This window comes from Meleagris gallopavo, chromosome 1, assembly GCF_905368555.1.
Source record: "Meleagris gallopavo chromosome 1, MGAL_WU_HG_1.1, whole genome shotgun sequence".
NCBI lineage: Eukaryota > Metazoa > Chordata > Aves > Galliformes > Phasianidae > Meleagris > Meleagris gallopavo.
The window spans coordinates 130,338,440-130,351,904 of record NC_139404.1 but is presented as its reverse complement, the minus strand read 5'-3'; the positions used below and the strand labels follow the sequence as shown (position 1 = coordinate 130,351,904).

Genomic DNA, 13,465 nt, shown 5'->3' with positions numbered 1-13,465 from the left:
AGAGGGAGTATGTGGAATGAAGATGAGTGAATCACAGCTGTTGTGGCATTCACATACAGTTACCTAAACATGTGAAAAGATATTTCACAGTTGATTTTACGCGTTGGATTCTTTCCACACAGAAGAAAAACAGCTTGATGAGATGGACTTGGTTTGACTGCGCTGAAACATACGTTCTCATTTCATGACAAGTGTCAGCTGTTTTATTCATGAACTCTGAGGAAACAAAGTTTATTATAATTAAAGCATTATGTATAAGACATGGCCTGAAAGGATGTCTCCATCCAACAGACTTTTTCACCTGACTCTCTAGTAAATTGTAATTTAACTTTTCTCTAGGCTCTCCCACATTTATTTTTATTTTATTTCCTGATGGGGAAGAACAAACATTTTTATCTTGAACGGAGCCTACACCCAAGCAATTATAGAGTACACAAAGCAAAAAGCATTGTTGTCAGAGCTGCAGTACAGCCTTGCAGGTGAACAATGTGCTGTTCAGGTTTGCTTTAGACAGATATGCCTTCCTGCACACAGTATTTTTGAAAATTACTGTTGACAGGATGGCTTGCAAGTTTTAAAAGTAGTACAACTCAAAGGAAGTAAAATGGATAATTGAATTACTCTCCAGGCCTGCGGTGGCTGCTCTAGAAGTAATTCTGAAATTATATCAGGTTGGATATTAGGAAAATCTTTCTCCTCATGAAGAGCAGTGAGGCAATGGCACAGGCTGCCCAGGGAGGTGGTGCAGTCACCGTCCCTGGAGGTGTTCAGGAACCGTGTGGATGTGGCGCTGAGGGACGTGGTCAGTGGGCACAGTGGGGGTGGGCTGGAGGTTGAACTTGATGACCTGAGGGGTCTTTTCCAACCTTAACGATTCCATGTCTCATTGACTCCGAGCCTATGCCAGCTTTCCATGTTCGCTTCAGCTTCCCTTACCAGTGTCATATGAAAGCAAAGTATGCTCCACAGCATTGTTCATTCCAACGCTTTCACCTCAAACAGCAAAGCAGTGCAGTGTGCTACTTGTTCTCTGTTTGCAGGCAATCCTGTTTGCAGGCAAAACCGCAGTCCCCAGACTTACACCAGAGGGACAAAAAGGTGCTTGTGCTGAAACTGAAGCGCAAAAGTCAGAGAGAAAATACTGCAACAGATTCAGTCTGAAGCGGGAAACTATCCCCACAGGTGCCACTTCTGTCCGTTCTTCCGACCAGTTCGGACTCGGCCCAGAAGCCTTCCTCCAGCCCCGGCCTGCCCTGCCGCCGCCCTTCACCTCAGCGCCGCTCCCAACACCGCCTCCCCCTGCGGTGTTGCCGCCCGTGCCTCACCCTCAGCCCCGGGCGTGGACGGGCCCGGCGGGGAGGAGCGGGGCGGGCGGCCTGCAGGTGCAGCTTGGCTCTGCGAATGGGCCGCTGCCGCCCGGGTCGCTCTCCGTCGCCTCCCGGGCGCTGCCGGCCGCGGGCACCGCTGTCCTGCCGCCGCCGAAGGGCTGCGGCCTCGCTGCTCGCACGGGGCCCAGGTGAGCTAAGGCGGCTCCGCCCGGCTCTGCGCCTTCCGTGACTGTGCGGGGAGGCCCGGGCGGAGAGGCGGCTCCAAGCGGACCCCCTATCCCGGCCGCACCGCCGCCATTTCGGGGCGCGTCGTGGGGCGAAGGGAGCTGCGGGCTCTGTGGGGAGGTTCGCTCGCGGGCGTTTGTGTGGGGACCGGCTGCGGCTTTCCTCCTCGCTTCTCAAACTTCTCGTACAACGCCGGCTGCTCCGCCCTAAAGGGGTCTTTAAGCCATGCGAGTTCTCTTTGGCTTCTGTCAGACGTGAGGGCTGAAGTGCCGCTAGCCGGTTTTCTCACGGTTGTGTTCGTGGCTTCTGTTAACAAATTTCCAGGCTACTACGTTGAGTTCTGATTGCCGCTGATAAATGCGAAGCCCCTCTGAGATCTCTTTGAGGTGGGAGGGCAGCACCCTGCTGGGTTTGCCCCACACAATTAATTAAAAATGTACGTTGAACACCGAGTATATTGAACACCAATCTAAGCGCTAATTGTTGACATTTTTTCATGCCGACTACAAATCTGTGTTTTCCCTGTAACTAATTTGATTCTATTTAACTTCCATAGACTCACACACGCCTCAGGCTTTGCACACATGTCAGTGCCATAGGCATAAAAAGGCCACCTGGGAGCGTGCATTGAGCCGCTGTTACATCATTTGTCTGAAGGGAAACGGTTGTTACCGGGTGATACACACAAGTTCTTCTCCAAGTTTTTCCTCTTTCTGCTTTTTCAACATAAATCTGATGTTCCATAATTAGCTCCCATAAATCTTCCTCCTGCGGGAAGCCATGTTCCCCCATCAGCACTGCATGTCCTCCTCTATTTGTCATCATTAAAACGCTCATTTGCTTTATCGCTTGCATGCCATTAGCCTCCAAAAATAGTAAGCGTGCATCAAAGCCTGTTTGTTGCTGATGTGGGGCTGTGTATCATTTCTGCATTGGAGTAATTCCGGGTCTCTCGTGGCAGTAACTCCTGACTGGGGCACCAGTCCTTTTCCATGCAACAGGACAGGGATTGGTTTTTATGTAAATTTTAAGTGGGAGCAAGCTCTCATCAGCACTTTCCAAGGGGCAAAGATTACATTGCCGAAGGGAAAAAATGTAACATTATTACTGGCGCTCGCCTTGGAACTCTTTAATCATTGAAAGGAGCCAGGCTCGGGACGGGAGTTGGCTGATCATTAAAGGCAAGGGAGCAGGTGTGCTTGGCTCTGTCGTTGATGAGGTAGGGACTTCCTGTGGTTGGAGTGGTGGTAATTGTCTGTCTGCCGACGCCAGAGTTTATAGGCTGTGGACAGTCTTGTTGCTTGTTTTCATAGCAACTTTGTAAACTTCGCTTTCACTGTGTTCTTAATTGGTTGTGGTTTCACTGCAGCCACACTCACTCCCCATTCTCAAGGGAAGAGAGGGAGAAAATTTGATGGAAAAGGACTCAAAGGCTGAGATAAGGACAGGGAAATCACTTACTAGTTATTGTTACAGGCAAAACAGACCTGATAGAGGGAGATTAATGCAATTTATTGCTGCTGATAAAAGACCAGAGCAGAACTAAAAGCAAATTAAAACCACCTTCTCCCTCTCCATCCCCTGCTACCTCCTGTCTTTGAGTGGCAGCTCCCCCAGCCCTCCTGCCCCACCACAGACCTCTCTCAATGGGCTGCAGCTCTGGCCCAGGCTGCTCCTGCAGGGGTACCCACGTGCTGTGCCTCCTCCAGGCCTCATCCACTGCTGCCCTCTGGCCTCCTCTGTGGTTGCATGTGGAGATCTGCTCTGTGCTGTGCTTGTGGGCTGCAAGGGGATGGCCTGCTCCTCCACGGGCCTCTCCTTGGCTGCAGGGAGCTGCTGCTCCAGCCTGGAGCACTTCCTGCAGGAATATTGATGCTGTGGGCAGGACTGTGAATGCCTTGTACCTGCTCCCGAGCTCCCCAGGGATGATAACCCCGCTGGCACCTTAGGCTGTCCTGTCTTGCAGGCTGTCAACAGCTCTGTGTTATAAGTTACGTGGCTGCTGATTCGTTCAGTATCCACAGTCATGGCAGGAGGTTATCAAAGGACAGAAAAGAAGGAGCTTTGTAATAACAGACTGGGCAGTGAGCTATTACTGAGGAGCTAAAAATGTGATTAAATTATGGAAATGCCTCACAAAAATATTTATTGAAGTAGCAAGGCTACATTTCAGACTCAGCAGGACTGAACTGAACTCATCAATGTCCAATAACAGACAATCTCTCCGTTTGTGTCAATATTTAATGAATGGCTGCTGCCTCCCTGAACATCCGCTCACTCCAGTCCTGCTTGCAGATGTGCAGTTCGATGCCAGCACAGCCAGTACCCAACTGGTGCTGTGCAAGCAACTGTGCTGCAGGCTGAAACCCTGCCAAGCACCCACTGTGCAGAATGCAAAGGTGCTGTAGGTAGATCTGTTTTCACTTGTGTAGCAAGTCCTGCATAGCTGCGGTGTATAACTCCTCCTAAGATCTTGCTTCTTAGCAGTCAAAGATTGGCTGTGGCTCATTAGATGTACCATGTATACTGCAATGCACAGCTGATTTATCTTGCATTTTCATGTGTCTAGAAGTGCCTTCCTGGAACTGTAGGTGTTGATGAACCAAAATGTGTTCATTTTGTTTCAACCCAAAACATTGAATTGATATTGACTTAGATGTGCGAATCCACGCTGGGAGAAAGTAGAAGGATGGCTGAGCGTGCCAGGATTGTAATTCACTGGTGTAGAAAAACTACCTAATTTCCCAGCTTTGCATGCTCTGAAATAGAGTTAACAATCACAGGAGAGAGAGAAACTCAATCATAAACCAATCAAATGTAATATGCTCATGCTATTAAACATACAGTCTTCTCCTACCGAGAGGTGTAAGGTTCTCTGTTATTAAAGAGCACAGAGAGGCTATGCAGAAGTGGAAGGACACCATTAGTTGTCCATTTTGTTACAGTGAAATAAATATTCATAGTCAAAATTGTCCCTTAAGGAAGATGGCGTTACCCATACCCTGATATTTCTGTGGGCTGCTGTCCATCCCTACAGTCAGCAGAACTCCCTTGGAATTCTCCTTGTCCTTCCCATTCCATTTCTGCTCCACTGTGTGATGGTGATGGGCTGACGGTTGGAGCTGATGATCTTAGTGGTCTTTCCAAACCTTAATGATTCTCTGATTGCCCCACGTGATGAGGGCTGAACTGGAGTCTGCTTGTGCAGTCACTTGCAAAATCTTGGCCATTTGATCAGCATTTTGGAGGTGGATGTTGTGGCTTCTCCCAAAATGCAGTGCAGGAGGTAAGGCTGTATTTGGCTGTTCTGAAATGCATTTAAAACAGAAGGTTCTAAAAACACATGTGAAAGGAAACGGTGTAATCACTGCAGTAATTCTGGGGTAACTTGATTTTCGTGTCTGTAAAGTGTGAACACTGAGTACTGCAAAATTTGGAGTTGTAAAATGCCTACATCTGTTCGATGATTTGCAGCATGGGAGGAATTAGAAACCTTGGCAGTTCAGAAAGAGGCAAACGGGTCTGCCAGCACCTGGGGAAGTACGGACAGCAGCTGGGAGAGTAGCAGAAATGTATTAGTAAACATTTCTGCAAAACATGAGTAGGTGTTTCTGCAAAAGCAATCAGCGGTGTTATTTCTCATACTGTTGAGGTTTGAGGAGTCATTCCCGTGGTTTCCAGGTTTACACGTCCAGCAGTGCTTGGTGTAGCCCCAGCCAGAGCCAGCTGGACTCCTCTTGCAACTCACAGCTTCCCCGGCTGCATCTGTAGGAAACAGATCAACAGCAACGTGTCGGGGTGCCCTTCAGGATGCAGGAGGTTATCAGCATTCGGAGAACATACTCAAGCAAGCTTCGCTGTACTCATTAGAGATGCCTTAAATTCTGTCAGCTTTTGAAATAATTGAAGAGGAAAATGAAATTGATGAGTCGGGAAATGTTTGTGTCAAAACAGAGATAAGAGGCACTGTGGGATTTCTTTAGCTGTTTGTCAGCGTTGCCTCTTAGTGTCCCTGAAAGAGCCTCATAGAGTGTATTTACTTAAGGCATGCCAGTTTCTAGCCTGTTGATGCTCAAAGAGCGTGCAATAAAACTAGACACAACTAGACACAGATTTCCTTAGTACTTTTCTCAACAGTCTCCTTGGTGTCAGCTGGTTTGAGGCAGAATTTATCAGTCAGCTGAGGCAGTATGTGAAGAGAGGGACAGAGCAGAAGCCCCCACGTGTATGAGATGGTAAAGGTTTATGATGTATCTCTGCAAACTGATAGAGCTATCACGAAACTAAGATAGAAGCACTTTAAAAAGACTAAGGAAAATAGCCTGACAGGACTCAAGTGCAACTTTGTCTTTTATGGATATCCCCTATGATTTTAGGTACGTTGTGCAGGTCTGAATTTCCAAGGGGAAAACACACTCTGGAGAGTACACAGAGTTATTAAAAAGTGCTTCAGCTCTATGCTGCAAAGCAAGTCTCCATCAATAGTTTATTATATTCTGTGGATAAAAATACACTTTAACTCCACTTTTTTAAACAGCAAGGGAGGTTTTTTTTTTTCTTTTTTCTTTGCAAGACAATTTGTTTTGAACGACATTGAGTTTCCAGCTTTTCAGGGAGGTAATATTAAATGGGGTGCTTTGTTTTTCCATCTGTAGCACCTGAAGGCACCAGGCAGGGAGAAGCACTGCAGTTTTATACCTTTGTGTCTGGAAGTGATAAAGCGAGATGGAAGGATTACCCAGTTTGTCCTTCTCAGTCTTCTCTTATCACAGCAGCTTCAGCAACTCTGTGATTTAAAGAAAAATAGAATAACAAAAGAACAGTTTCATCTTCTAACTCGCTAATACAATGCTATCAGCTGCTGGTATTTTTTGAATTATGGGTTTTATGTGATCCTACACTTGATCAGATTTTTTTCTTTCTTAAAATGGAAAACATTCTAGAACTGAAGGACAAAGGTATAAATACACAATGACATGTAGCTTAAAGAAGGCCTTGGATGTGTAGATAACAGGCTCCTGCATGCCATGAAAATTAGGAATCATAGAACGGTCTGGGTTGAAAAGGACCACAATGATCATCTGGTTTCAACCCCCTTGCTATGTGCAGGGTCGCCAACCACCAGACCAGGCTGCCCAGAGCCACATCCAGCCTGGCCTTGAATGCCTCCAGGGATGGGGCATCCACAACCTCCTTGGGCAACCTGTTCCAGTGTGTCACCACCCTCTGTGTGAAAAACTTCCTCCTAATATCTAACCTAAACCTCTCCTCTCTCAGTTTAAAACCGTTCCCTACAAAACACAAGGATTCTGATTTCCATCAGTTTGCCTGCTGCTCTGCAACAAGAATGCATGCAGTTCTCATCTCACCGAGATCTGCCATTTGCTTACTGGTATGTGAGCTGAGAGAATTTACTGTACAGAGAAACATTAGGACAGGAAGAAAATTAATATGTCTGCTGACTGGTTGTAATCAGTGCACAGAAATAGGGCACTAAAGAAGTATAAGGGGATACTGAGATTTGGTTTCTGTCCCTGTCTGTTACATCATAGTGCAAAGGTACTGACTGAGCAGAGTGCTCCAGCATGCTTTCTGTTATTTGGAATAGATTGGGTAAGCTTTCACCTCAAAGTCTTCATCAGAGAATGTCTAAGCTGGCAAAGCTGGGAAGATCTTTGGGGCAGAAATGAGAGATAGTGAGATTGTTCACAGGACTGTTTCACATTTCTCTTGGGGTCAGGTGGAATTGAGGATAAAATCCTCAAAGGATAAACAGTGTCATTTTTATAAATATAAATCAGAATCAAAACAGTTCAGGGATGGTGTGGCCTTCAGAAAAGCTATAGGTGGCAGCATCATAATAAAATAGTTTCCTTGGTGTCTGTGGCTAAACAGAGACTGTGTGTGGGAACAGATGCACAAAAGAGCACGAATGAGAAAGAGCAGATGAGAAAATTGTTGCAACTGATCAGCAGTTAAGCGAACCGGTTAAAAAGGTCAATCAGTCCTCTCAACCTGCGTGTCCTCAGCTCTGTGAGCACAAATTAGCATGCAGATGAGCAGAGTTCCCTCCTTCTGGCTGCCTTGCTCACTTGTGCAGGGCAGCAGTGGTAGCTGGGTTTTGCTAGCGCTGGCACATCCTCCACGCATGCAGAAGGAAATGCTGTCCTTATCAGCAGTACTCTTCTGGCATTGGAAAGGGAGCTTTTAAAGAAAGGCAAGTGTGCTTGAGTGGGGAGAACAGGACTGTTGTGAATCCTCACAAGTGGCTCGTGACCATTGACTTTCTCAGAGGAGTGCTCACGCTTTATGACAGCAGAGCCTGTTCAAGTATCTTAAACTTGGCTTCCAAAAGTCAATGTACCTGAGTTACCTTTGAAAAAAAACGTGACTGGGCTTGCTATAAAAAGAAAAAAACATTTTTTATTTCAATCCCTCCTTCTTTCTATTAAAGCTTCTGGGAACAGTGAATGTGACATATTAACTTGTGTCAGTACATACTACCATTTTTCTTTCCAGTGTGCTAATTGTTTTAAACAGAAATGAGACATTCTTACTTTCACAGCCCAAGAGGGCATTAAGGCCCTCTGGCAGGGTAAACATTCATTTTCTGTTTCATGCAGAATCCCTCCAAAATTACTTAGCCCCAAATTATGTAAGTAATATACAATGTGTGGTTCATGGATTTCTTGTTTCTTGCAAGCTTGCTTTGCAAGGAGATACTGTTCCATATACTGCTCTTCAGCATTCATGTCACATATACTTACCTCAAAGGTTATTTGATTCAAAATAATGGGAACTCTGGTAGACAATACATGTGAAATGTTTATCTTCTAGCTCCTTTTCACATCTTTCTTTAAGTGAAATGAAAAAAGGAAGAAAGGATGCTGCAGCTGACTGTGAAGTCGGCTTATCTAACTGAACAAATTGATGAAGAGCGTTGTGATTCTTTACTAGTTTAGTTTCCTTAAAAAAAAAAAAAAAGTGAGGCGTTAAATATCTATTGATGTTTTAAATTGACTGCACAGATTAGAGTTCTATGTAACACACATCTGTGAGAGGATGCTGGTGAAGAAGTGAAGTAACTGTGAAAATTATTTGTGCTTTCTTTTGACTGCTTCTCTTTTGCTTCCTCAGAAGCCCTTTCACAGTCAGCTTAATACTTTGCTGTTTCTGCCTGTCTTCCATCTGATGCTGTCAGGCACTGCTGCAGTTTATCATCACAGCTCCCATGGAAGTTTCACTTATTTGCTCACAGATAGATTTAAAGCCATATCTCAGAGCAGAACATACAGGTATTATTTAATTGGGAGAAGGAGGAAAAGACTGGTAGTATTACTTTTGTATTTTTCTTCTGAAGCCAGCAAAATGGGTTAGAGATGTTGTATTTGGGTGTCTAGAGATAAATAGAGTCATGTCTCTCGTACAGAAGCTTTTAACATCTTCAGGAATATGACTCCTATCAGCTGCAATGGGAGGGGAGCACTCAACCTTCTGGATATCTCACTGTACTTTTTAACACTCAGCGATTCCTATTCAGTGCTGACTGCCATCTCTGTATTTAAGTGTCTTGAAAACTTGACTCTCCAGAACTACATCTGAACACTGAAAGGTCAGAGGACTTCTGCATTTCTGAGCAGTGGATGTGCTGCAGCAGTACTATAACTCTGTCTGGGTAGTATCTGTGTGTGTGCTATTTTCACTCTCTTTTTCTACTTAGCTTTCAGGGAGAGGAAGCTGCAGACATGCCCCAGAACTGAATGGTCTGAGGAATAGGACGTGGATGATAAACGTATGTTCCCAACAGGAGCATCTCTGCACTGGAGTCTGCATTCAGATTGGAGTGCAATCGTTTGGGATCTCAGATTGCTGCAGCAGTCCTGGCCAAGGTCCTGGAGTTAGATGGGCTGCTGGTGGTTTGCAGCAAGCTCTTGGGTTGTGGTCACCCTCTTCCAAGGTCCGAGAGAGTGGAACAGTCCAGTTTGAAGCCATTGGCTTCAGCATCATCGTGCAGCCTGATAGCAATTGCTTTACAAGAGCAGACACAGCCTGAGGCACGCCACACAGAGTACTTGATATGGGCTGGAGTGTATCAGTTGTATCAAACACGGTGATTTTGTCATTGTCCTGAGAGACGCCGTAGATGAAGATTTAGTTATATTGGAGGGGAGGGGAAATCACTTTGTCTGTTTCAGTGGTTTTTTTTATAGCACAGTTCTAGTTTCTGTGCCAGGCTGTGATGTATTTTTGTAGTACTGTATGAATGATTTGTGTTTGATCCCACAATGAGAGAGAGCACTTGCAGTCAGCAGGGCAGGAGAGGTCATTTATATGTTGCTATGAAAGGCAGTGGAAGCAAATGCCAAGCTTCCCACTGCCAGACTGACACTTCTCCTGGCACGTCTGAGCAGAGGTAAGGTCAACGGGCAGCAGGGTGCTAGTAAGGGTAGGGCTTCCCAGGAACACATTATTTGCCCTGGGAATGCTTATTGCTGCCTTCTTTTTTTCTGCATTAGATTTTAGCCCCTAAGCTAAAGATGATCTCACACAATGCTGCTCCAACAGCTGCTGTAAGCAGAAGACATTCTGGGTTTAACCAGGCTCTGATGATAGATCATATGAATCCGATAAATTCTTATGACAGGATTTGTGGCTTTGAGGTTCATTGCAGGAGCCAGATTGTGCCTTATTTGCTGCTAAGGCGTAATAGAATGGCCCATTGATTTCTCTGCAGCCAGGTCCCCCAAGGGATTTATTCATTCAGGGATTAAAATTGTTCCACGGTTGTCTGATTTGTTTAAAACTTATGTGTTGCTCTTAATTGGAGATAGTGACCTCAAAAATAACTGAACCTTTCCATTATCCTTATGTGGATGAAAAGGTGTAAAAAAAAATAATGTTCTAGCTATTGAAGTATTTTACACCTCCAGTTTTATATATCCCTTGTTTCTGTTTGTGTTGAGTAAAAAAATGAGTTGAAGTATCTGTCTGATGAATTGTGGAAGGAAGCCAAGAATTATTTTAACAAATGTTTAGCTAGCAAAAAGTGAATAACTATGCAGTTTCTGTGGGGCTTTCATAGGGTGTGGGTCATTTCAATGTCAGCTCCAATCTGTCTTACATGTAGAAGAGCGTATAGTGTAAATGAATTGACACGGTCTCCTCACAAGTGTCATGTTTCTCAGAAACAGCTGATTGATATTGAGAAATCATGGCACATATTGCAATCAGCTGAGAAGGATAAGGAGATTTAGAAAATCTGATCTTCTCTTTGCTGGACAGAACTTCATAGATACCTGCTTGCCCTGTCTACATATCTGAGGGAGTGCAGCTTTGGGTCCCGTGATAGTAACATGTCTGCTAAGCGGGGCTGCAGAACGCAGAGGTAAGCACTACTGGCTCCTATGGAAGACTGATTGAGCCCAAGACAGGAGAGGGGACCTGCTACCACAGCTCCTGTGAATGTTGGGTCTTGTTGGTGGGCTACAGAGTTGTCTTCTTTCTGTGGCCTTGTGATTGTGGCTCTCGAGATTCTTTGGATAGGTGTGCCATCATGAATTCTTGCTGAGGAGAGGAAGCAACAAAACTCAACCTAAGGAGGATCTGCTGCTTCCACTTTTGCACAGACATTTGAAAACATGGACTAATGTGCGTAAATAAACCATGCTGTGGCAAGTCAGAACAAGGAACTGCTGCAAGATCAGAAGCAGGGTTGTGAACCTGGATTCACTCAAGGTCAGACTCTCAAAACTTAAGCTAAAAAAGGGCAATTTTTAGTATGTTTTAGCTAATGATTATTTCTGGTGATGAAGCAGAACCGCTCCTGATGTTTTAAAATACGGATATCTGCACTGGAATAGGCTCCCCAGGGAGGTGGTTGAGTCACCATGCCTGGATGTGTTTAAAAACCGTTTGGATGTGGTGCTCAGGGACATGATTTAGTGGAGGGTTGTTAAGAGTTAGGGTAGTATGGTGAGGTTGTGGTTGGACTCGATGATCTTTAAGGTCTTTTCCAACCTGAGTGATTCTATGATTCTATGATTTGTGATAGCAATCTTAAAGAACATCTCTTTTGGCCAGTAGCATCAGCTGCTTCTGTGGACATGCGATTCTGTTGTTCTTGTTATCTTCTTGGATAAAGGGATAAAGAAGCTGTGTTGAATTTTACACTTGCTCTGAATTACAGCCATTATTTCAGTAAAACCGAACTCAATTGCAATGATAACTTGGGTTATTAATTCTTCCAGTTGTTTTTATTTTTTTTTTTTTTAGCCTGAAATTTAACAATGGAAAGATGATAAGGGAAGAAGACAGACATTGCTTTCCCAGGCACAAGCTGAAATCATGAGGATGTAATAATATAATGCTGCATATCTGATATTCCAGGATCTCAAATGAGCTTCAACCTTTGGGTAGGTGAAGATGAAAGTTTTCATGGGACTGAAGGTTGGTCCTTTTCAGAGATACCAGAAAATTCTACTCTTTGAGCTGGTTACCATCACTTGTACAGTTCAGCACTGTTCACGTAAGCATATGGAGTTTTCTATTAGGCCTTTGCTGAAGTGCTTTACTGAAATGAAGTTCTCTCTGCTGGTGAGAAGAGAGGTTGTTTCCACAAGCTTTCTCATGTGGTAGCAAAAGCTGGTCCTCTGGCCCTGCTCCCAAATGACTGTGGTAGCAAAGGAAGCTGAACATTTTGTCGTGTACACAAAGGGCTTCCAATCAATTTTCTTCAAACTTTCCAGAAATGTCCTTGCAGTGAACCAGATATACAAAGTTTATTAGTCAAAGCAAAATAAATAAACGGGCTTACTGGCAATTAGACCACAACCTTTAAGTCTAATTCTATACTTTTTTTTCATGCTGCTTCAACTATCTGGTTTAATAACCAGCTTAGCTGCACTGCATGCTTGTTCTGAATGAAAGGCACTAACTAATTGCAGCACTACTTTGGATTACAACAGAAGGCCACGTGTACAGATAAGTGCATCTCAGTGTGAATCTTTGTGTCAGATTCAGGAGCACTTTGGACCTGGGCAGTGGTATTCAGACTTCAGCCCTGTAGCAGGAAGGTTGTTGGCAGTGGGGCTGAGGCCTCGAAGCCTGGGGAGAACAAAATGACCACGGAGGTGGCAGCTTCTCCTGGGGGCTTCCCAGCTCCATCTCCACTAAAAGAACTGTAAATTCTAATGATAAATATTTCATTGATTTTCCAACCACACCTGCCTCTACTTACAAGAATAAATTTTGTCAGCTCTATGTCCACAGTATAAAGCCTCATTTCCTGTTAGCTTTTCTTACCTGATTAGCTGTTATTTTGGTAGCCCATATTTAAAGTGTGATGCAAAATAAAAGTGACCAACATATAGATTAGTCAGTTCTCGTCAGAATATTTATAAATGACTGCACAATTTTGTTTTCTCCATCCACCCTTTAGGAATGAATTAGGCTGGAATTTACAAATCAACTGTAACAGTATCAACTGTTTGCTTTGGTATCAAATTTGGACTAAAGCTGAAAGCTCCTATCAGCTCAACCCAAGAGTTTGCTGTGATGTCGTTACAATACATTATATTCCACAGTGAGTCAGTACAGCAATCTGGGGACAATGATTTAATAGGTTACAGTAAAGGAGAATAAGCTATTTGCTATTGTTAGTGGGATAGGAATGTGCAAATTTTCTACTTATTTCAAAGATTCTTCCTTAAAATGAGCTTCAAATTTTAACTAGTCTTCCTGGTGTTTCTTTTTGCTTAGGAATAACAGATTGTCAGGTAGCAGGAGAAAGCAACTTCAGTTCATAACTGTTGTAATCAATTGTGTTGTATGGGGGTGGTCAGATAGTGTGTTGAGTATTAAATCAGAATGCTCTGACCACCTTGTGCAAACTGCTTGAGAAGTGCACTATTTAT

At 44.3% G+C, this 13,465-nt stretch overlaps 1 protein-coding gene across 1 annotated transcript in view; it reads left to right on the top strand.

Annotated features, from left to right (window-relative positions):
• Positions 1–1,306: 1,306 nt before the first annotated feature.
• Positions 1,307–13,465, top strand: part of CRACDL (CRACD like) — a 62,173-nt gene continuing 50,014 nt past the window's right edge. Inside the window, exon 1 of the mRNA XM_085213753.1 lies at positions 1,307–1,516. The gene's annotated coding sequence lies outside the window, so the exon portion shown is untranslated. The remainder of the gene's footprint in view (positions 1,517–13,465) is intronic.